General features: G+C 47.1%; 1 protein-coding gene across 1 annotated transcript in view; it reads left to right on the forward strand.

Annotated features, from left to right (window-relative positions):
* Nucleotides 1-13236: 13236 nt before the first annotated feature.
* LOC121548077 (protein piccolo-like) overlaps nucleotides 13237-25475 on the forward strand; it is a 71134-nt gene continuing 58895 nt past the window's right edge. The window contains exon 1 of the mRNA XM_045213317.1: nucleotides 13237-13306. The gene's annotated coding sequence lies outside the window, so the exon portion shown is untranslated. The remainder of the gene's footprint in view (nucleotides 13307-25475) is intronic.

A 25475-nucleotide genomic window follows, 5' to 3' on the forward strand; every position in this document is an offset into this window, starting at 1 on the left:
AGTAGTAGTAGTAGTGTGTCTTTGCTAGTGTGTGCATGCATGTGTGTGTGTGTGTGGCGCGTATGGGCTGTTTCCGGCTCCACGGGCCCGAGGCCATCAGGGCTCGCTCAGTAGCCAGCCCAGTGTGGGGAAGGCTATCTGTACCAATACATCGTTTATCACTGGGGGCAGCACCCAGCGCCTGCCTAAAACACACCCCCATCTACACACACACACACACACACACACAACACCGTCACCACCAGGGAGGGGGAGGAGAGGAAGGGATGAGTGAGAGAGATAGGGGAGGAGGAGGAGGAGGAATAGAGGGGAAATGAAAGGGAGAGTGGGAGAGGGGTAGAGGGGAGGAAGAGCGTGGTGAGGCAGGAGAGAAGGGAGAGAGGGAGGAAAGAAAAAATGGAAAGGAGAAGGGAGAAAAAGATGGAAAGGTCAAGAGAGAGAGAGAACTACAGAGAGAGGAGGACTCTACTGCCTTACAAGTGTTTACAATAGAAACACGCTGAAGACTGTTCTGTTCAACTGAAACACAACAGCCATCCAATGCTATAATAAACACAATGACCATCCAATGCTATAATAACTTCAATGACCATCTAATGCCATAATAAACACAATGACCATCTAATGCTATAAACTTGTGAAATTCTGAGCGACCATCTAATGCTATAATAAACACAACGACCATCTAATGCTATAATAAACACAACACCATCTAATGCTATAAAAACACACATTATAATAGTGACCATCTAATGCTATAATAAACACAACGACCATCTAATGCATAATAAACACAACGACCATCCAATGCTATAATAAACATAATGACCATCCAATGCTATAATAAACACCCGCGACCATCCAATGCTATAATAAACACAATGACCGTACAATACTATAATAAACACAATGACCATCCAATGCTATAATAAACACAATGACCATCCAATGCTATAATAAACACAATGACCATCCAATGCTACTAATAAACAGTATGACCATACAATGCTATAATAAACACAAATGTAAACCAGCACTGTTATTGGCTGCGTTTCATTCCAAAAGATGAACTCCCTTCCCCTCTGCCTTCGTTCATTCCCCTTCACTGGGTCTGATGGGGCTGGATAGGTGAAAGCAATATGGTGGGAACTAGGCCGAACAAGTGATTACACTTACGCAGTTGTTTCTATCCTGTAAGGTGAATGAATTTAGGCCAAGGGATCTTTGGGACGTTGAAGTAATAACGCTGAAGATATCTGTAGAGAAATTGCTCCGCAATAGCCTCCCACCTAGGACCTCTCTCTGCTGTATTTAAGGGAGGATGAAGCCTAAAGCTGGAGTACGCAGAGGACACATCCAACCTGGAGCTCTATGGCTTAAACTGTGAATAGGCACTGAATGTCACATTACAGCGCATCCCCACTGATGGAAAGCACAGTGATCCTGGAAGGTATACCCTGCTTTAAATATGAGACTTAGAATCATTTTCCAGGATGCGCGTGGAGGATTAAGTGTGGAATTGCGCTTCAGGCGCTATAACTGTAGCCGAATAGTTTTCATCTTGTGGATAGTTTTTAAGAATATTATGTACTTATAAGTCTATTCACAATTAAAAAGAATGGTACATATTTTCCCCATAAACTAGGTGTCATGTTGGGGCAGCAGAGCAGCCTAGCTGTTTGGAGCGTTGGGCCATGTTGAAAAGGTTGCTGGTTACGAGCGACTAGGTGAAAAATCTGTCAATGTGCTCTTGAGCAAGACACTAAGCCTAATTGCTCCAGGGTCACCGTCAATAATGGCTGATTCCTGTCTCAGGGGGAGTGGAATATGCAGAGAAAACAAATGTCCAATTGTACATTGTGAAATGAAGAACAAATGTAAGCACCCACTTCATTGTTAGTATATGTAGATTAGTAAGTTCGGAGTAAATACATAAGCTAGTTTATGCAGAGTAAATAACAAACTGTTTACTGCTGCGTATTAGTGTGTCAGTCAGAAGTCACAAGGGCCCTATTCAATCAAAAGCTGTTTCTGGTTTTCCACACTATAAACGATTATTTTTGCTTGGTACATGAATCCAAATTTGTACCAGAACTTCACCTTAAAACTTCTGGTCATAGGATTTGATTGAACTAGTGTCAAGGGTATTGAGGAAAAAGCAGCTAATTGAGGTTCAGTACAGTTAAGATAAACGGACCCAGCTACCGTAGGTGCACTCTGGGAAATGGAGTCGTCCAAGCCCCATGTTAGCCTGGGGGATGTGTTCACAACTCTGGTAGTGACTACATTATGTGCAGGGTTTAGTTTCAGCCCTGCATTAACACAATTAAGTTAAACAAATTAAATCAACCAAGGTCTTAATAATATTTAGAACATGTGTTTTGGTTGGAACAAAAGCATGACACCTTCACACTTGACCCAGAGAACTACAAAGGCTATATTAGCATATCACTGTGGCATTTAGGTGTGTGTGTGTGTGTGTGTGTGTGTGTGTGTGTGTTACGGAAAGTCGTGGTCAAAAGTTTCAGAGAATGGCTTCACAAATACAAATTTTCTAAAGTCTGCTGCTTCAGTTTTGATGATGCATAATTCCCCGCCTACTCCAGAATATCATGAAGAGTGATCAAAGATGAAGTGCAATTAATTGTAAAAAGTCCTCTCTTTGCCATAAAAACATTTCCACTGCATTTCAGCCCTGCCACAAAAGGACCAGCTGCCATCATGTCCCAGTGATTCTCTGCGTTAACACAGGTGAGAGTGTTGCGAGGACAAGATGGAGAATCACTCTGTCATGTAGATTGAGTTGAGAATAACAGACTGGAAAGCTTTAAAAGGAGGGTGGTGCTTGAAATCATTGTTCTTCCTCTGGTAACCAGGTTACCTGCAGAAGCACGTCGTCCCATCATTGCTTTGCACAAAAAAGGCTTCACAGGCAAGGGATATTGCTGCTATGTAAGTGCACCTAAATCAACCATTTATCGGATCATCAAGAACTTCAAGGAGAGAGTTCAATTGTTGAGAAGAGGGTACCGGGCGCCCCAGAAAGTCAGCAAGCGCCAGGACCCCAAGATCTTCCCCACAAAGTTGATTCAGCTGCGGGATCGAGGGCACCACCAGTGCTGAGAAGCTTGCTCAGGAATGAAAGCAGACAGGTGTGAGTGCATCTGCACGCACAGTGAAAGCGAAGATTTTGGAGGGGATGACTGGTGTCAAGAAGGGCAGCAAAAGCCACTTCTCTCCAGGAAAAACATCAGGGACAGACTGATATTCTGCAAAAGGTACAGATTGGACTGCTGAGGACTGGGGTAAAATCATTTTCTCCTGATGAATTCCCTTTCCGGTTGTTTTGCAGGGCATCCGGAAAACACCTTGTCGCGGAGAAGACAAGGTGAAGCGCTACCATCAGTCGCTGTGTCCTGCAACAGTAAAGCATCCTGAGACCATTCATGTGTAGGGGTTGCTTCTCTAGCCAACAGTGGAGCTCCCTCTCAATTTTGCCCTAAGAACACAGACATGAATAAAGAAGGGTACCAACACATCCTCCGAGAGCAACTTCTCCCAACCATCCAATATCAGTTTGGTGATGACCATTTTCCAAGCATAGTGGAGCACCTTGCCATAAGGCCAAAGTGATAACTAAGTGGCTCAGAACAAAACATCTCTACATTTTGTGTCCATCCAGAAACTCCCCAGACCTTAAGTCCCAATGTTGAGAACTTGAGGTCGGTCCTCAAAGAGGCAGGTGGACAAACAAAACCCCACAAATTCTGACAAACTCCAAGCATTGATTAGCAAGAATGGGCTGCCATCCAGTCAGATGCTTATTTCTAAGTTAAGTGACAGCATGCCAGGAGGCGGATTGCAGAGGTCTTTGAAAAAGAAGGGTCAACACTGCAAATATTGAATATTTGCATAAACTTAATGTAATTGTCAATAAGAAGCCTAACACTTATGGAATCGCCTTAATTATACTTCAAGTATACCATAGTAACCATCTGACAAAAATATCTCCATAACACTGAAGTAGCGAACTGAGAGACCAATACTTTGTGTCATTCTCATAAATTTTTGACCACGACTGTATACTTCTGGATGTGTGAACCCCTAAACACTTGAACCCACTCATTGTAGGCCTACTTCAAGATGACATGATCATCTTTGATATTTAAATGTAACCAGACGCGAGGTAAAAAATTCCCGGTATTATAAGTGCAATAGTCAGCAGCTTAGGTCATCATTGTTGTATAGTTTTCCAAATTAGCAAAGGAAATACACTTGCCCGAACTAAAAGAAGCTCTTCTGTAGGTTACCCGTTATGTATTTAACTGTTATCGTTGTCCCCTTTAAAGCCTACATCTTTTCCTTCGGTGAAATCTTCTGATCACCTGTCAGAAGTGGTACATGCGCGTTTGAGAGCGCAGGGAAGAAAAAGGGAGAGGATGTGGTGTAGTAGGCTAGAACTGAAGAGAGACCCGCACGGAAAACCATCCTCCATCGCCAGAAGAGATGCGCGATATCAACACAGAACCAGAGAGAACGAGGAGAGAGGGCGATGTAAAGATGGAGAAATAATTTGAGATGCGCGCAGAGCCGAGAGGCCGTTTTCACCGCCTTTCACCGCGTTCTTTGGGGCTAAAAACGCCAGAGCGTCGCGTCGAAATCCAAACGGGGGCGGCGGGAGAGGGGCCATCTGGGGAGCGAGCCTCGAGAAGGCGGCGAAGGGTTGCTTGCTGGATTACCGGAGGGGCTCGCACCGGACGGGAAAGGAGGCTTCATTCCGGATCTCCACGGGGGCACAGGTGGACCTGAGCCAACTCAGCGAGATGACAGGGAAGCAACTCGCCGCCGGCTATGTCAAGGGCGCAAGCCAGCAGCAAGCCCAGGGGCGCCCGCTCGAGGGCAGGATTTTGCTGGCATTTTGTGCGCGCTAATGCCACTCCTCTGGTACTTACGTCGTTTAAACTTAGGGCCTGTACAGAAAGAGAACGAAAGGCGTGTGTTTTTGCCGTGTTTTGATTGGGCAAAGCACTGCAGCTTGCCAGCAGCGTATCCCTATGAATGCATAGGAAGGGCGAATGCACGTTCACACCCATTCCACATTTATTTTACCGTGGGAATAAATAATTGCCATTCAAAAATGGGATAGTTGGTTGTTGTTAGTGAATTTGTAAAAATTGTCTTGAAGCATTGATAGGCATAAGACCAATGCTGTTTTTACCATACATTTATTAAATTAACGCATCCCATCTCGTAAGATGCACGGACAATATCAGTTCGTTCACAATACCGCAGCAGATCAAATATTAGAATACACTAATCAGTATGATACTGAAATAATCCATAGAGAATTATTTGAATGCCCTTACCGCCGTCGTGTATTGTGCCATTATCCAAGGATAGCCGCTGTAAAATCGGTGGTAAACATGCGTTTTGTGAAGAATCGAAATGCCTGCTTGGTAAAAATTCCTCTGTCAAACACTGTATTTTTTCCCCACGAACGACCGCTATCACCCCTGACAAATAGCCAGTTACACCCAGGTGCCAACATTGTATAAAACCATGCCTGATATGTTATCAATTATATAGCATAGCCTAATCGTATTTTGCTCATTTCCACCTAGCTTCTAGTGCAAATAAATGTCGCGAGTCGATAGTCGGGACGACGCTGGTTGTTTTGAATATACAAGCCATCAATGGTGTTGAATGTGTAACCAGATAGGTTTTTTTTGCGTGTACCCTATTGACCAACAATTCCCCCAGTATATCATTAAAAGATAAATTGGCACACGATACACATTATCACTAATTCCTTATCACTAATTAGCTCCGTTGGTAACTCTTATTTTACCCAAGCCCGAATGGGGGGGGGGGAATGCATAAATATTAATGTGACTATATCATAGAACAGTGAGCACAAATGTCATCACAGTCGTTGATTTCCCCTTATTGCTTCTTGAAAGTGGGTTTTGAGTTTCATTTTGGAAATGGGAAGATATCAGAACATCTTGTAGGAAGGAAGCACATTTAAATGGATGAAGCGGTCTGTCCTGGGAGGCTGGTTGCTGACCATGGTGCTGAAACCAACAGTTGCCTATTGTTTTTGGCACTTAAAGGAAAACTCCACCCAAAGCTATATTTTGGTATTTGTTTCATTAATCCATTGTTGACATAGTCCTAAATAGTTTTTGCTTGTCAGCAATCAAGTTTTCAAGATATATAACTTTCAAAATACAGAAATCATACATGTATGATGATGAATGTCATGTATGATTTTCTTTAGAAATTTTCAAATCTTGAAAACTTGATTGCTTGTTTCAACAAAACTTTGTTTGGGACTATGTCAGCAATACATTAGTGAAGCAAATAGCAAAATATAGTTTTGACGTGGGATTTTCGCTTTAAAACACCAATTAGCTTATGGTCTAGTTGGGCTCAAGTGGGGGAGCTATTGTTTTCTCTGTAATTCATGCTCTGCCTTCAGTTCAATTTCAATTGGCACTTGCTATTCCAAACCACAAACAGTTTTAGCTTATTCAGCCCCAAGCTCGGCATTGATCCTCATGGTCTATGTGACAGGTTCAATCTCAATTGATGAGTAGCATGAGGTTGCACCTGACAGCAGTGTAGGCTGGGCTGTCTATCCCACACTCTCGGCTCTGTCTACTAAGGGCTGTCTCATCTTTACCCCATTAGGTTTGTCTCTCCACCTCTCTCTATATCTCTGCCCTAAAGTCTCTCCACTGTATGCCGGTCATCGCTATTCACCTTCCACTCCAGCATAGCCTGGGGCTGGTGCTTCGCTAACTTTGTGCTCACTGTGCCGATGAAAGGCCCCTGCATGTCCAATGGTTTTGGGGTGAAAGGTTAGCTTGTTATGTGGGGAGAGGCTTAAGTGTGTTTCATAATTGAGCATTTAGCCTACAGTATTGCTCGACACCCCCAAACATCCACACACCTCATGTAAGGCCTTGTACTCCTGGGATTCAAGTAGGCTATGTTAGTCTGTACATCCTATCATATTGTTGAGATGTCTGTAGATGTGAGGGATGAGGTTGTCATATAAGATTATCATTCTTAATGATTTGGTTGTTTGGAAGATCAGGTTATTTGGGATACATACTGCATGTGAGTCTGCATTTGAGCATGTATGTGTGTTGAATTATGTATTTAGGAAGGCTCTTCTCTGGACTATGAAGTGAGTCACTGGGTGTTCATTTGATCTCATCTGTAAGTGTAGAACCTTTGGCAAATATCCAGCCATTTGATAGTGCTAAGTAGCTTCCGCTTCTTCTCTCCTCTCCTTCATCTTCGCTGATCTGAGTACGCAGCAACATGGAGAGGAAGCCTGTGGCATTTAGCTTCCACCTATCCAGCTCTGTCATATCAGGACAAAGATTAAGGAAAGGAGGAGGGAAAGGAAGTCACAATATTGAATTCATACACCCCCATCTATTTCAATTTGTACTGCCTCATGGCTCCTCTCTCTCTCTCTCTCTCTCTCTCTCTCTCTCTCTCTCTCTCTCTCTCTCTCTCTCTCTCTCTCTCTCTCTCAGGCCCTTGGAGGCAGATGCTCAGCAGCGGCCCCAGCAGCCAGGAGTCGGGACCCTCTGGGCCCGGCTTATGCAGAAGTCGCACGTAGAAGCGGCGTTTTGGAGAGGGCCCCACTGGCAGGCCGGCCCCTGGCCACTTCGTCCCTCGTCCTTCAGCCTCTGGGAGTCCGATTCAGGCAGGAGCCAGGCTGGAGAAGAAAACAGGCATGTTTGGCTCCAGCTTCCTGAGTGGGGCCAACCGGCTGAAACGCTGTCTCGTCCATGGCGTCCCAAGGTGTCCTCCTGGAATGTCGTCCATGTCCTCAGGTCCACCTCCATAGGCTCCCGGGGTCAACATGCCCTCGTTTGGCCTGTTCGACTTAGGAAAGAAGAAGCCTGGAGAGAAGCCCCCAAGAGTGGGGCCCCAGCCGGAAAAAGGGCCCCCCAGCAAGGGCCAAGACCCTGGCCCCCTTAAGCCCAGACCGCTGGTCCCAAGGGCCCCTGGGCAGCAAGGGCCCAGAACTCCTGGTCCCCGGACAAGGGCCCGGGCCCCCTCGAACAACAACCCAGACCCGCTGGTCAGTGAGGGCCCCCTGGTCAAGCGGGGTCCCAGACCCTGTCACGGACCAGGGACCCAGACCCTCTGGCCCCGGACAGGGGCCCCTGGGCAGCAAGGGCCCAGACCCCTGGTCAAGGACCCCTGGGCAGCAAGGGCCCAGACCCCCTGGTCAAGGCCCGCCTGGGCAAGCATGGGCCCAGACCACCTGGCCCCCGACCAAGGGCCCCTGGGCAGCAAGGCCCCAGACCCCCTGGCCCGGTCAAGGGCCACCTGGGCAGCAAAGGCCCACTGGCCCGGTGCACAGCCAGTGGGCAGCCCTAAACTGGGGGTCCCCCTGGTCACAAGGCCCTGGTAACCACCTGGAGGTGAGGCTGTGTCCCGCTTGCAAAGTACCCAGCCAGCGTGGGCTCCAAAAGCCGCCCAATCCAACAACTGTACCATGTGTAAGAACTCGGGTGTGCAGCCTTGTGGATTCAGCCCCCAGACTCGGCGGTAAAGGCCTCTCTCTCTGCTTCTATTCCCCCTCGCTTTCTCTCCCCCTCGCTCTCTCTCTCTCTCTCTCTCTCTCTTCTCTCTCTCTGTCTCTCTCTCTCTCTCTCTCTCTCTCTCTCTCTCTCTCTCTCTCTCTCTCTCTTTCAACCTTAAAATGTATTTTGTACTGTAGTTTGTACTTCCAGACTGAGGTCCTATTAGCAACTATGTGGTTTATCTGTTTAATAACACATCTGTAATAATAGTAGAAATTCACATTTTGTCGCACTTAGATGTATCAGATAATTCATTCAATTAAATGTCTACTGCCAGTGTAGTTCCATAGATACAACAATCAACGCATGCCTTGAACTAATTTCCAGTTTTCATTAGTACAACCAGTTTTTGTTCATTAAGTACAAAATTTGCCCCAGCATGTCTGAATGACATTTTCAACTTCACAAAGCACAGTACACCATTACAGTACAAAATATACATAAAAAAAGTGAATCAATAAAAACAACAGTTCAGTCAGATATCTAAAGAAGCCTAGCGATAGTTTTTAAGCGTTAGCATTTTTAGCGTTAGCCTTTGAGCATTTATCATTCCAGAGATGCTCATGCAGTCAGAGCTTAGCTCTGGAAATGCCCCTGACTTGTGCAAACAGGCATATGGACCCTGGGGAGGCTAATCAAGGGTGACTCATGTCATGGGCACAGGAAGCCTCCAACCACCTGGCCACTGGCTTGAGTTTCAGTAGCCAACCACACTGAGCCCTTACCTCCGAGTCATCATGCCTGTTAAAGCTAGAGAGGGCATGTGATCTGTTCGTTGGAATAAATATATCTATAACAAGATATTTATCCATATAAGGTATTTATTTATATATGCAAGAAGTACAGAAAATACAATACAAATAATTAATTCAAAAGATTTGGTCATCAAGTGCCCCTCTCAAAAAATGATATATTTGCACACGTTATCCAGATAAAACAGCAGAATCACAAAGTGGTCATATTTAGCATCTCTTTTTTCTGGGGAGTGGGGATTATTGAGCATGAGTATTCACAAAAGAAAGGAAAGGTTTGTTCCATGCAAGACACTGATATATAACCATGTCAATGGCCTCTTTTGTAGTGTTTCTTGTTGTAGACAATGGTAACCTAAGGCCATGTCACTGTGTGTAGTGAACAATAACATTACATTGCTAGCTAAAGCTAGTTGTCCAGGATATGCGGCGAAACTCCCTCTTCAGAACAAACATACAGTATGTACAGTGAGGGGAAAAAGGTATTTGATGCCCTGCTGATTTTGTACGTTTGCCCACTGACAAAGACATGATCAGTCTATAAATTTTAATGGTACGTTTATTTTGAACAGTGAGAGACAGAATAACAACAAAAATAATCCAGAAAAACGCATGTCAAAAATTTATAAGTTGATTTGCATTTTTAATGAGGGAAATAAGTATTTGACCCCTCTGTACCAAATCATGACTTAGTACTTGGTGGCAAAACCCTTGTTGGCAATCACAGAGGTCAGTATGTTTCTTGTAGTTGGCACGGTTTTGCACACATCTCAGGAAGGATTTTGTCACTCCTCTTTGCAGTCTTCTCCAAGTCATTAGGGTTTCGAGGCTGGCGTTTGGACTCGGTGCTTCAGCTCCCCCTCCACAGAATTTTTCTATAGGATTAAGGTCTAACTCCACTCCAGGGCCTTAGTGTGCTTCCTCTTGAGCCACTCCTTTGTTTGCCTTGGCCGTGTGTTTTGGGTCATTGTCATGCTGGAATACCCACCCGCGACCCCATTTTCAATGCCCTGGCTGAGGGAAGGAGGTTTCCCCAAGATTTGACGGTACATGGCCCCGTCCATCGTCCCTTTGATGCTGGTGAAGTTGTCCTGTCCCCTTGCAAAAAAACACCCCAAAGCACCAATATTTCCACCTCCATGTTTGCCCGGGTGGGGATGGTGTTCTTGGGTCATAGGAGCGCCCCATTCCTCCTCCTCCAAACACGGCGAGTTGAGTTGATGTCAAAGAGCTCGATTTTGGTGCTCATCTGTCCACAACACTTTCACCCAGTTCACTCTCTGAATCATTCCCCTTTAGATGTGTCGGTGGAAACTTCAGGTGGGCCTGTATATGTGCTTTCTTCAGCAGGGGGACCTTGCAGGCGCTGCAAGATTTCCAGTCGCTTCACGGCGTAGTGTGTTACCAATTGTTTTCTTGGTGACTATGGTCCCAGGTTAGCCTTGAGATCATGGACAAGATCCTCCCGTGTAGTTTTGGGCTGATTCCTCACCGTTCTCACCTGATCATTGCAAGCTCCACGAGGTGAGATCTTGCATAGAGCCCCAGGCCGAGGGAGATTGACAGTTATTTTGTGTTTTCTTCCATTTTGCGAATAATCGCACAAACTGTTGTCACCTTCTCCCAAGCTGTTGGCGATGGTCTTGTAGCCCATTCCCACCCTTGTGGCGGGTCTACAATCTTGTCCCTGACATTGGCCTTCGAGAGCTCTTTGGTCTTGGCCATGGTGGAGAGTTTGGAATCTGATTGATTGATTGCTTCTGTGGACAGGTGTCTTTTTATACAGGTAACAAACCAAGATTAGGAGCGCTCCTTTAAGAGTGTGCCTAATCTCCAGTTAGTTACCATATAAACAACACCTGGGAGCAAAACAATCTTTCCTGATTGAGAAGGTCAAATACTTATTTCCCTGTTGAAATGCCAAATCAAATTTATACTTTTCTGACATGCGTCTTTCTGGAGTTTTTTGTTGTTATTGCTGTATACTCGCTGTTCAAATAAACCTACCATTACAATTATGGACCCCTAATCATTTCTTTGTCAGTGGGCAAACATACAAAATCAGCAGGGGATCAAATACTTTTTTCCCTCACTGTATCATTATAGGAAATCAATATGATTATATAATGATCTATGTATTATGTGTTTACAGATGCATCAATACAGTAGTTTCCTATTTCTAACTAACAATAAAAATGCACATCTAGCTTCATCATAGTAGCTTTCCTGTATTTCAAAGAATGAATCAACCAATAAACATAAAGCGAATAAAATGTTTTGTAATGATAGGATTTTTGCCTCAAATTAGAGTAATATTCCATTTGTAAAAGCAGCCTTGTCCGAATAGTACATTTAATGGTGGTTCTGCAAATTGCCCACCGATCTGCAAATACAGCTCCCATTACTGCAAGGCGTAATTGGTATGGAAATCATTCCAATTTGCTTTTAAATCCCTCATGAACTGAGCGAAAAACAATTTACATTGTGAAAAGAGAAGTCATACATGTTATTGAAATGGGCTAATTAAGTTGTTTTTTATCTGAATTACTGTGATGTTTCACTTAATGGAAAGGATTGTGTTTCTGGCTGAATACCAGTATTGCAATATTTTTTTCCATAGCAAAAATGAAAACACAAAGCAGAACAAACTCTTTGGTCCTTTAAAATGTAATGTAATGTAAAATATTGTGTTCTTAGCTTGGAAAATAAATGAATGTGACTCTGGATGACAACATAATGATGTGTGTTTCCAACATTAGGGCAGTTTTTCCTAAAAGAAGTTAAATCTGCTTTGTGTTTTGTGTCCTTGCCATGTTACTAACGAGTATCACGATGCTGTGGTAGCCGTCCCGACCATACAGTACATGTGTGTGTCGTATGTGTGTCCCGACCATGTTGCTTGGCTCTTTTTCAGGGCCAAGGAGTGGCTGTGTCTCAGCTGCCAGATGCAGAGGGCTATTTGGGGATGGATACCCTCCTATATGGGCAGGGGCTCTGCCCCCCCCTTCCCCATCGAGGAAAGACCCTAGCAAAGATGGATAGAAGCCCAATCTACTGATTAAGCACCAGAGCATCTCCGACAACGGCTAACCCCTCCAACCACGCCCAAACAAGAAATCCCCAGGCCCATCTTCCCGAAAGGCAGCCCCCCAGCCACTCCCGGCCAAAGGTAAACAGAGTCCAGCTTCTTCGCGGGGCCTGGGTGGCATCAGCCTAGGGGCCTCACCGGCGTGGCCAAGCCTCCAGCCGCGCTACACTCCCAGGCGACCGAGTCCATCACAGGAACAATGTTCAGCCGGCTTTGGTGGGTTCACGGATCAGAAGCCTGATCGGGCCAAAGCGCCGCTGGTCCCCAAAGAACAGCAGAGTCGGTGACAGGAAAGATGTTCAGCGGGTTTTGGTGGTTTTACAGAACAGCCAAGCCCCGGATTTACCTCCCAGATGTTCGGGTTTGGCTCATCCATCTTGAGCTCTGCCCACCAACCTCATGACCACCGGCTCTGTGGACTCTGCGGATAGAGAAAGCTGGTTCTCCTGCTGATTCTCCTGCCCGAGTTCTCCTGTAGGCTCTCCCCCAGACTCCCCCTTCTCCACCCCCGGTTCTCCCCGGTTCTCCCGGACTCCCCCTTCTCCTGCTCCTGGGTCTCCCCCGACTCAGACAGCCTGACACCCCGCCCGCCTCCAAGAAGGCCCCCAAGCGCGGCACCTCCTGCTGAAGGACCAGAAGTCCATAGAAGCAGAGCCCTCCCGCAGCCTCCCTGAAAGCGGGGAGCTGCCCTATTCCGGCCCCAGGCTCGGAGGCCCAGGAAAGCTGCCCTCTGTGTAGGGTGGAGCTGAACATTGGATCAGCCGACACGCCTAATTACAGCAACTGCACCGAGTGCAAGAAGAGTGTGTGTAACCAGTGTGGCTTCTAACCCCACACCTCATCTTGCTGAGGTGAGACCAATACAGCTTTCAGTGCTGCTATTATATATATATATATATATATATTATATATATATATAATATAAACAGTTCTGCTGAAAGGTACACAAACCATACAATTTCAGCGGTTTCCAAGGTTCAGTGTGGGTTAGAGCTGCAGACTTTTGCACACTCCATGTTGTTCAGTCCCTCACTGGCTATATAAAAACCACGTCTCCAGTAAATGCTGGTTTCTATATCTTCTAAGTATAATCCAGGACACAAATATTGACAGCATGTTTCAAAAAGGTACGCCTCTTACCATAAGTGAACCTAGAACCTTATCACACTGGTCTTGGTTTGTTATGACTGCTGCACGTGTTTTGACCTTTGGGGGAGTGGTTGATGCGTTTAGCCTTTCCTAGCCTCCTAGCCGCACTTCGCTAGTCTATCTCTAAGCCATTGTGGGATTCTAGGTTAATAAGGCTAAATGAATGCCATTTAAATGGCCATCTCATTTACACTTTAAAAAGGCTGCCATTTTGACTCTGTAATCTAAGAGAGGGTGTGTGTGTGTGTGTGTGTGTGTGTGTGTGTGTGTGTGTGTGTGTGTAGATGTGTGTGTGCGGTATTAGGAACCAAATACTCTTTGAATGCTCATCTTCCTAAGGGGTTATATAGTGTTATTACTAGCATGTCCCATTGACCCGGCTCAATTAACATACATCCCACTTACATTCCAGTTCCCAAGAACAGATGGTTTATGGGGTCATCAAATTATATTAACAGAAGCACTTGCACAGAATTTCACTCCAGTTCAAGCGAATCAAAGCACACTGTGAAACAGTATTCTGATGGGAAAATACAGCAGTAGCCTGCACTTAGTGCATATCTACTGTGTAACTGCTGTATATTTTGGTTGACATATCAATTGGGTGTAAAAAGGGTAGAGTTGGTTTCTCAATTATAATAGCAAAAGTTTGGTTGAACTGTGACTAGATTGTGTTTTGTCATCAGCCATAGTCTGGCTAGGCTTAGGAGCTACTCACAGTGTAAGATTTTCAACCTTGAGTGAAAACAGTGAAAGCGTTGAAAGCAGTCCAGTTGGCCCACCACGATGCTTGCAGGTTTGGGCGTGGCTTCACATGCTAGCTTCGCTATGCTTGTTGTTGGTAGTTTAGCGTTTAGCGGCGTAAGCGCGTGGGTTCCTTAGTAATCATGCTACTGGTCTATTTAAGGCAGGGGTGTCAAACTCATTTTAGCTCAGGGGGCCACATGGAGGAAAATCTATTCCCAAGTGGGCCGGACCGGTAAAATTCATGGTCATTATAACTTAAAAACAACAACTTCAGATTGTTTTCTTTGTTTTAATACGATCAACATACAACATAAAGCTGGAGCCTGAGGACAGTGTGTCCAAAATAGTACAAGCACAACATCACTATTAATCCATAAAACATGTCAAGTTTATTTGAAAATTCTAAAGAAAAGAACACACAAACACACAATGCCTCAGTGATTAACAGAACTGTTTCACAGATCACAGAACTATATCAGGGTGTCATTTCTCAGGCAGAAATGTAGATAAAAAATAATGAAATCCTGTTCCCCAAACAAGTGCAAGAACCACAGAGTCGAAGAATAGGTTAAATATACAAATAAAATAAAATCAATTAAAAACAATAGCACATCAACATAAAAACATATAAACATAAAGCTGGAGCCTGAGGACAGTGTCCAAAAGCACAACATCACTATTAATCTCAAAACACCTCAGAGTTATTTGAAAGTTCTGAGGACAAAGAACACACAAACACACAATGCCTCAGTGATTCACAGAAGTATATCACAGAACTATATCAGGGTGTCATTTCTCAGGCAGAAATGTAGATAAAAATAATGAAATCCTGTTCCCCAAACAAGTGCAAGAACCACAGAGTCAAGAATAGGTTATATACAAATAAAATAAAATCAATTAAAAACAATAGCACATCAACATAAAAACATATAAACATAAATCTGAAAGCGTTGCTCAAACTCCCGTAACAGTCCCGTTATTTTATCTTTGAACCCGCTTCATGTCTGCCACTGTCAGGGCGTGTTGTAGGTGTAGTGTAGGAATCAAACGCAGGACCGCAGACTGAATGTTCCAAATGCTGTAATACTGGCCCAACACAGGCAACAGGACAACTAAGCCCGACAGCAAAAACACGCACGAAGGCGAAAGGTAGATCGCGCACTAACAGGTGCGACAAAATGAAACGGTGCACACACAAGTGCAACTAAGCTCCAGCACAGTGGAGAAATACGCTCAACCGGCAAAACACAACACTGACGGAAACAAACAGACAAAAGCAAACGAACATGAAACATCTATCGGTGGCAGCTAGAATTCCGGAGACAGACGAACGCCGAAGCCTGCCCGAACAAAGGAGAGAGGCAGCCTCGGCCGAAACCGTGACAGTACCCCCCCTTGACGCCTTGCGGCTCCAGACGTGTGCCGACTCCGGCCTCGGGGGCGACCAGGGGGACGGCGCAGGCGCGTCGGATGCCTCCGATGGAACTCCGTCAGGAGCTTTGACGGTCCAACACGTCTCTCCTCGGCACCCAGCACCGCTCCTCCGGACCGTAACTCCCACTCCACTAGATACTGGAGACCCCCATCCGACGCCTCGAGATCCAAGATGGATCTCACGGAGTACGCCGGTGCAATCCTCGATGTCCAACGGGGCGGAGGAGTCTCCAAGATCTCGATCTTCTTGGAGTGGGCCTGCACCACCGTGCCTGAGAAGGGGGACACATGGAACGAGGGGTTAATACATTTATACTCCACAGGTAGCTGTAATCTATAACATACCTCGTTCAACCTTCTCAGGACTTTAAATGGCCCTACAAACCGCCCGACCCAGTTTCCGACAGGGCAGGCGGAGGGCAGGTTTCTGGTAGAGAGCCAGACTCGATCACCAGGTGCGTACACCGGTGCCTCACTGCGGTGGAGATCAGCGCTCGCCTTCTGACGTCGGAGGGCCCGCTGCAGGTGGGCGTGTGCAGCGTTCCAAGTCTCCTCCGAGCGCCGCGCCCACTCATCCACCGCAGGAGCCTCGATCTGGCTCTGCTGCCAGGGTGCCAGAACCGGCTGGTAACCTAACACACATTGAAATGGAGTTAGGTTAGTGGAGGAATGGCGTAGGGAATTCTGGGCCATCTCGGCCCAGGAACGTACCTTGACCACTCCTCCGGCCGGTCCTGGCAGTATGTTCTGAGAAACCTACCCACATCCTGGTTTACGCGTTCCACCTGCCCATTGCTCTCCGGTGGTAACCCGAGGTGAGGCTCACCGAGACCCCCCAACCGCTCCATAAACGCTCTCCAGACTCTGGAGGTGAATTGGGGACCCCGATCAGCCACAATGTCCTCGGGTACCCCGTGAGTGCCGGAACACATGGGTAAACAGTGCCTCGGCAGTTTGCAGGGCCGTAGGAAGACCCGGCATGGGGAGCAACGACAGGCCTTAGAGAACCGGGTCCACAACGACCAGGATGGTAGTATTCCCCTTGGGAGAGGGGAAGGTCTGTTATAAAGTCCACTGAGAGGTGGGACCATGGCCGCTGTGGAACGGGCAGGGGTAGCAACTTACCCCTAGGTAGATGTCTAGGCGCCTTACACTGGGCGCACACCGAGCAGGAGGAAACATAAACCCTCACATCCCTTGCCAACGTGGGCCACCAGTACTTGGCACTAAGACAGTGCACTGTCCGGCCGATACCGGATGTCCAGAGGAGGTGACGTGTGAGTCGGACGTATTCGACCCTCCGGGCACTGTGGTGGACTAGGGTCGGGTGCGTAATCGCCCGCTCGAGTTCAGCATCGACCTCCCATACTACCGGTGCCACCAGACACGACTCAGGCAGTATGGGAGTGGGCTCCACGGACCTCTCCTCCGCGTCATACCGCCGAGACAGCGCATCTGCCTTGCCATTCTGTGACCCAGGGATGTGCGTGATCTTAAAAGTAAACCTGGTCAAGAACATACTCCATCTTGCCTGGCGAGGTTCAGCCTCTCGCCGCCCGGATGTACTCCAGGTTACGGTGGTCCGTCAAAATGAGGAAAGGGGTGTTGAGCCCCCTCAAGCCAGTGCCTCCACACCTTTAGAGCCTGTACCACGGCTAACAGCTCCCTGTCCCCCTACGTCATAGTTCCGCTCCGCGGACTGAGCTTCTTAGAATAAAAAGCACAGGGGCGGAGTTTAGGTGGCGCGCCAGATCGTTGTGAAAGCACGGCTCCTAAACCGGCCTCGGCGCGTCCACCTCTACTTGGAACGGCAAAGAGGGATCCGGATGCGCCAGCACCGGGGCCGAGGTAAACAGGTCCTTCAGCCTCCCAAACGCCCTGTCCGCCTCGGCCGACCACTGCAGACGCACCGGACCCCCCTTCAACAGAGACGTGATGGGAGCTGCCACCTGTCCAAAACCCCGGATAAACCTCCTGTAGTAATTTGCAAACCCCAAAAACTGCTGCACCTCCTTCACAGTGGTTGGTGTTTGCCAATTACGCACGGCCGACACCCGGTCTACCTCCATCTTCACCCCTGACGCAGACAACTGATAACCCAAAAAGGAGACCGACTCCTGGAAAAACAGACACTTCTCTGCCTTCACATACAGGTCGTGCTCCACCAGCCTCCCGCAACACCCTGCGCACCAGGGCCACATGCTCGACACGGGTAGGTGAGTACACGAGAATGTCATCAATGTACACCACCACCCCCTGCCCCTGCATGTCCCTGAAGATCTCATCCACAAATGATTGGAAAACTGATGGAGCGTTCATCAACCCGTATGGCATGACCAGATACTCGTGAATGGCCCGAGGTGGTACTAAAGGCTGTTTTCCATTCATCCACCCTCCCCTGATGCGCACCAAGTTGTACGCGCTCCTGAGATCTAGTTTCGTGAAGAAACGCGCCCCATGCAACGACTCAGTCATGGTCGCAATCAGCGGGAGTGGATAACTATACTTCACCGTAATCTGATTGAGACCACGGTAATCGTGCATGGCGCAAACCACCATCCTTTTTCTTCACGGAAAAGAAACTCGAGGACGCGGGGAAGTGGACGCGTATGTATCCTTGTCTCAGCGATTCGTCTATGTAAATCTCCATAGCCTTCTTCTCCTCCTGAGACAGAGGATACACATGGCTCCGTGGGAGCGCAGCTCCTGCCTGGAGGTTTATCGCACAATCCCCCTGCCTATGGGGTGGCAACTGCGTCGCCCTCGCCTTACTAAACGCAATAGCCAAATCCCCATACTCAGGTGGAACGTGCAATGCGGCCACCTGGTTTGGACTCTCCACCGAGGTAGCCCCTACGGAAACGCCCAAACATCTACCCACACACTGAGCAGACCACTCCATCAGAGCCCTCTCCTGCCACGAAATCACTGGGTTATGGGTACTCAACCAGGGCATGCCCAGCACCACCGGATACGCAGGAGAGTCAATCAGGAACAGCTGAATCATCTCTGATGATCCCCCTGCGCACACATCCTAAGTGGCGCCGTGACCTCCTGATTAAGCCCGTACCCAACGGACGACTATCTAGGGCGTGAACGGGGAAAAGGAACATCAACAGGAATGAGGGGAATCCCTAACGCTAAACAAAACTTTTTTATCAATAAAATTCCCAGCCGCGCCTGAATCTACCAGCGCCTTATGCTGGGAATGAGGTGCTACCTGTGGAAAACGTACAGGCATACAAAATGGGCAACAGAGAGCTCTGGGTGAGTGGGCGCCTACTCACCTGGAGGGAATCCCCAGTGCGGGACCTGTCGTCATCTCCCCTAGGAGGCCATCCCCAGCACCTAGCCGCGGTGTGTCCTCCCCGACCACAGTTGGTGCAGTGGATGGACCCCTAGCCTGCCCACTCCTCCTCTCTCTACGCCAGCGCCCGAGCTCCTAGGACAAGGCTCGGAGGCGCTGGAGGGTGGAATGGACGGACCCTCCGCAGGACGTCCGCGGGTAGCCAGCAGGGTATCCAGCCTGATGGACATATCAACCAGCTGGTCGAAAGTGAGGCTGGTGTCCCTACAAGCCAGCTCCCGACGGACGTCCTCTCGTAGGCTGCATCGGTATAGATCGATGAGGGCCCGATCATTCCACCCTGCATCTGCCGCTAGAGTCACGGAGTCGAGCGCGAATTCCTGGGCACTTCTCCTCCCCTGCCGGAGGAAGACCAGACGCTCCCCCGCCGCTTTCCCCTCCGGGGGATGGTCAAACACCGCCCTGAAGCGGCGGGAGAACTCGGTGTACGTAATCATCGTGGCGTCGATCTTCCTCCACTCCGCGTTGGCCCACTCCAACGCTTTTCCGGCCAGGCAGGAGATCAGGGCGGACACGCTCTCATGCCCTGAAGGTGCCGGGTGCACTGTGGCCAGGTATAGCTCTACCTGGAGCAGGAATCCCTGACACCCAGCCGCGGTCCCGTCGTAAGCCCTCGGGAGAGATAGTCGGACTCCTCGAGGTTCCGGCGCTGGACTGGGCGGGCTGGCCGATGGTGCTGGCAGGGCGGGCGGCGGTGGAGGCGGACCCCAGCCTCGGAGTGTGGTAATCACCTCCTGCAGGGCGGTCCCCATCTGCAGGAGCTGCTCTTGCTGGTCCCGAACCTGGGCTTCCAGTCTCGTCTGGGCTGCTTCGGCTCCTGCTGATTCCATTGCAGGTGTATGATTCTGTCAGGGCGTGTTGTAGGTGTAGTGTAGGAATCAAACGCAGGACGCAGACTGAATGTTCCAAATGCTGTAATACTGGCCCAACACAGGCAACAGGACAACTAAGCCCGACAGCAAAAACACGCACGACGAAGGTAGATGCGCACTAACAGGTGCGACAAAAATGAAACGGTGCACACACAAGTGCAACTCGAAGCTCCAGCACAGTGGAGAAATACGCTCAACCGAGCAAAACACAACACTGACGAAACAAACAGACAAAAGCAAAGCGAACATGAAACATCTATCGGTGGCAGCTAGAATTCGGAGACGACGAACGCTCGAAGCCTGCCCGAACAAGGGAGAGAGGCAGCCTCGGCCGAAACCGTGACAGCCACATGTTGGGTCGCTGCACACATTTTCAGACAGGGGAAGTGAGCTGCATCACCACCGGCAAGTTGCGTCTCCCACAGACAGCTTCAACTTGGAAAGAACGAATGCTGTCATAATACTGCGTGACAACTTTGTTGCGCCCTTGCAGCTGTTTGTTCAAGTTATTCAGGTGCTCTGTAACATCCACCATAAATGCAAGGTCCTGCATCCATTCTGCGGAATGAAATTCTAACACTGGTTTGCCCTTTTCTTCCATGAACTGTTCAATTTCTTCTCGTAAATCAAAGAAAACGCCTCAGCACAGCACCTCGGCTTAACCATCTTACCTCAGTGTGGTATGGCAGGCCATAGATGTGGTCTTTCTCTCTGAGAAGGCTGTCAAACTGACGGTGATTCAGGCTTCTGGATCGGATGAAATTAACAGTTTGGATGACCACCTTCATGACGTTATCCATCTTTAATGACTTGCAACACAAAGCCTCCTGGTGCAAAATACAGTGAAAAGTCAAAAAATCGCGTCCTCCATTTGCAGATTGCACTTTCTCTCTGAACTTTGTCAGCAACGCCTGCTTTTTTTCCTGATCATTGAGGGCGCACCATCTGTAGCCAGGCTGACAGCGCGGGACCAGTCCACTCCGACCCTGTCCAGCGCGCCGACGAAATGCGGTAAAAATATCAGCTGCTGTCGTTGTATCTGTCATCGGCACCAACTCCACGAACTCCTCGGTGACGGTCAATGTGTCATCAACTCAGGATGAAAATGGCCAGTTGTGCAACATCTGTAATGTCCGTGCTTTCATCAATTGCAACCGAAAACGCAATAAATGACTTTACTTTTTGCTTCAACTGGCTGTCCAAATCCACTGAAAGATCGGAAATCCTGTCTGCAACTGTGTTTCTTGTCAGGCTGATATTTGCAAAAGCCTGCCACTTTTCAGGGCACACAATCTCCGCTGCCTTCATCATGCATGTTTTTACAAATTCACCCTCACTAAATGGTTTTGAAGCCACTGCGATTTCATTAGCAATGAGGTAGCTAGCTTTCACTGCAGCGTCACTGATGTCTCGGCTGTGAGTAAACACAGACTGCTGTTTCTTCAGACCCGCCAACAGTTCATTCACCTTCCCTCATCTCCGCTGTCCTTGAAAGTTGTCATATTTGTCGGCATGAAGACTCACATAGTGGCAACGAAGGTTATATTCTTTCAGCATAAATAGGATGACCATTTTTCTTGGAACACTCTGCACTCTGCGTCCACTTTTCTCTTTTTTGACAGAGACATATTGGGGCAATGAGGGTGCCAAAGCACATAATGTTAAAAGTAGAAGCCGTAATAAATATTGCGGGCAAAACAAAGTAGCTCATTGGCTGCACGTCTTGACCTACTTGCTCTGCCCCGGTATAAACAGTTTGCTTGCTTAACACAATTGCTATTGCGCCATCCAGTGGACGCAAATTGGAACAGCAGTTTATTTTATTGAAAAATTGCAGCGCATTTTTATACTTTACAAAATTATTATTATTATTATTATTATTATTTTATTTTTTATTTTTTTAATCATCTCGCGGGCCGGATTAAACCCGTTTGCGGGCCTGATCCGGCCCGCGGGCCGGACGTTTGACACCCCTGATTTAAGGTGTTCCGAGGAGATTAGGCAGAGCATGTCTAACTCCTTGTCACATGGTGAGAACCATGACTTCCCCACCCCGCCCCACAAGATGGCCGCCACTCCATTATGTAATGACGTCACTGAAGAGGCTCTACATTTTCTCATGTAGTTCATAATTTCCGTTTTTTTACATTATTGTATGTAGAAACACATACACTGTGATGTCATACAGTACTTCAAAAGACAGTTAAAATAGAGGTAAAACACACATCATAGAGCCTCATGTATCTTTGTGTTGGCTCAGACGGCTAGTTACTACAGTACTACTATATACCCTAAGGTTGTTATTAGTGTAAGTACCTCATTACTACACAGGTGTAACTTACTTGACTTATTAATTTTAGCTCCTAGAGGAGCAAAGGCCCTCAGGTTACTACCTCTGGACTACACAGGTCAACTCAATATAAAATGCTACCAATATCATAGACTGGTATGTATCTCTGTGTTGTCATACTGGCCCATCTTTGGCATTAATGAGGAGCAGCATATTCCTCGAATGAAGTCCAAGCCACGGGGAAATCTGTAATTACATTGGAGAGCTCAGCATCGTAGGTGATTATGTTCTTAGATGGCCTAATGAGCCAAAGATTAGGTGTCTCTGGACCAGTGTGTCTTAACACTCCAACCGATAGACTTGTTTTGCTCAAAATCAGGGTTGTGTTCATTAGGCATCAAACTGAAGAAAAATGACTGAAACGGTGAGGGACTAGCTGGACTTGTCCAATAAGAAATGCTCATTTTCATTTCCAATGCAAAACGCTTTGCGACAGTGTGCATTAATGAATACAACCCAGGTGCAGAGTACAACTGACAGAGATGAAATACCACCATGTTTCAGGGACGATGTAAATTCCTCTTTACTCAGTCGATTCAGAGAATGAATAGGACATTCTGATCATGAATTGAAAAGGTTCACTGAAAAACATACTAATTAAAAAGTCCTAATTTCCCAATTTATGTGTTGAATTTAGATCCCGAACTTGATTTTAACTGAGCTGAAATTCAATTCAACCCAACTAGACACGCATCTAATCTAATCCATTCAATCATGCTTCATGCAGAAACTGAACTTGTGGTGATTGATGGAGAGCTATGTAGAGCCCTGAGTCCTTTGTGATGAAGAGGAATAGATGAGAATGTGAGTCATTGGTCTAGGACAGGGCATGGTGCTGGATGGCCATCTGAACGAGGCTGCTACTGCCTCGGCCTACCTACCTCAATACACTGACTCATCCACCCCTTTCTATGCTTCGTCAGCGAACATGCCTCTGTCACTCTCCAAAACACTTGCTTCGAGCTGAGAATTTGTTTGTGTGTATTTGTGTGTGTGTGTTTAGGGGGTTGTGTGTATGTGTGGGGGTTGGTACATGCATTACATTATGTCTGAAGGAGCATTTATCTGTGTGTTTGTTGGTGTTTGTGTGTGTGTGTGTGTGTGTGTGTGTGTGTGTGTGTGTGTGTGTGTGTGTGTGTGTGTGTGTGTGTGTGTGTGTGTGTGTGTGAGTGTGTGTGTGTGTAGGCATGCTATAGAAAAGGTAATCTCTGCTTCCTAAAAGGATTTAAAGGGCATCAGGAAGCCTATCGTTTCTCCTGAGGCTTTATCCCAGTCAGAAGAGGTGTCCCTTAACCTTCCTCAAAATGAGCCTCTCTCTTTCTCTCTCTCTCTTTCTCTCTCTCTCTCTCTCTCCCCTCTCTCTCTCTTCCTCTCTCTCTCTACCCCTCTCTCTCGCTCTCTCCCCCCTCTCTCTCTCTGCCCTCTCTCTCTCTCCCCCTCTCTCTCTTCCTCTCTCTCCCCCCCCCTCTCTCTCTCTCTCTCTCTCTCTCTCTCTCCCCCTCTCTCTCTCCCGCCCTCTCTCTCCCCTCTTGCTCTCTCTCTCTCTCTCTCTCTCTCTCTCTCTCTCTCTCTCTCTCTCTCTCTCTCTCTCTCTCTCTCTCTCTCTCTCTCTCTCTCTCTTCCTCTCTCTCTCCACCCCCTCTCAATTCAATTCAATTTCAATTAACATTGCCAAAGCAATATATACAGTGTTGTAACAATGTGCAAATAGTTAAAGTACAAATGGGAAAATAAATAAACATAAATATGGGTTGTATTTACAATGGTGTTTGTTCTTCACTGGTTGCCCTTTTCTTGTGGCAACAGGTCACAAATCTTGCAGCTGTGATGGCACACTGTGGTTTTTCACCCAGTAGATAAGGGAGTTTATCAAAATTGGGTTTGTTTTCGAATTCTTTGTGGATCTCTGTAATCTGAGGGAAATATGTGTCTCTAATATAGTCATACATTTGGCAGGAGGTTAAGAAGTGCAGCTCAGTTTCCACCTAATTTTGTGGGCAGTGTGCACATAGCCTGTCTTCTCTTGAGAGCCAGGTCTGCCTACGGCGGCCTGTCTCAATAGCAAGGCTATGCTCACTGAGTCTGTACATAGTCAAAGCTTTCCTTAAGTTTGGGTCAGTCACAGTGGTCAGGTATTCTGCCACTGTGTACTCTCTGTTTAGGGCCAAATAGCATTCTAGTTTGCTCTGTTTTTTTGTTTGTTCTTTCCAATGTGTCAAGTAATTCTCTTTTTGTTTTCTCATGATTTGGTTGGGTCTAATTGTGTTGTTGTTATTGTTGTTGTTGTTGTCCTGGGGCTGTGCGGGGGTCTGTTTGTGTTTGTGGACAGAGCCCCAGGACAAGCTTACTTAGGGACTCTTCTCCAAGTTCATCTCTCTGTAGGTGATGGCTTTGTTATGGAAGGTTTGGGAATCGCTTCCTTTTAAGTGGTTATAGAATTTAACTTGGCTCTTTTCTGATTTTGATAATTAGCGGGTATTGGCCTAATTCTGCTCTGCATTCATTATATGGTGTTTTACGTTGTACACTGAGGATGTTTTTGCAGAATTCTGCATGCAAAGTCTCAATTTGGTGTTTGTCCCATTTTGTGAATTCTTGGTTGGTGAGCGGACCCCTAGACCACACAACCATAAAGGGCAATGGGTTCTATAACTGATTCAAGTATTTTTAGCCAGATCCTAATTGGTATGTCAAAATTTATGTTGCTTTTGATGGCATAGAAGGCCCTTCTTGCCTTGTCTCTCAGATCGTTCACAGCTTTGTGGAAGTTACCTGTGGCGCTGATGTTTAGGCAGAGGTATGTATAGTTTTTTGTGTGCTCTAGGGCAACGGTGTCTAGATGGAATTTGTATTTGTGGTCCTGGCAACTGGACCTTTTTTGGAACACCATTATTTTTGTCTTACTGAGATTTACTGTCAGGGTCCAGGTCTGACATAATCTGTGCAGAAGATCTAGGTGCTGCTGTAGGCCCTCCTTGGTTGGTGACAGAAGCACCAGATCATCAGCAAACAGGCCGGGTGCTGCAGACTGTTCTAGTGCCTCACCAATTCGTTGAAATACAGTGGGGAGAACAAGTATTTGATACACTGCCGATTTTGCA

Source organism: Coregonus clupeaformis, unplaced genomic scaffold (assembly GCF_020615455.1).
Source record: "Coregonus clupeaformis isolate EN_2021a unplaced genomic scaffold, ASM2061545v1 scaf0097, whole genome shotgun sequence".
NCBI classification, from domain to species: domain Eukaryota; kingdom Metazoa; phylum Chordata; class Actinopteri; order Salmoniformes; family Salmonidae; genus Coregonus; species Coregonus clupeaformis.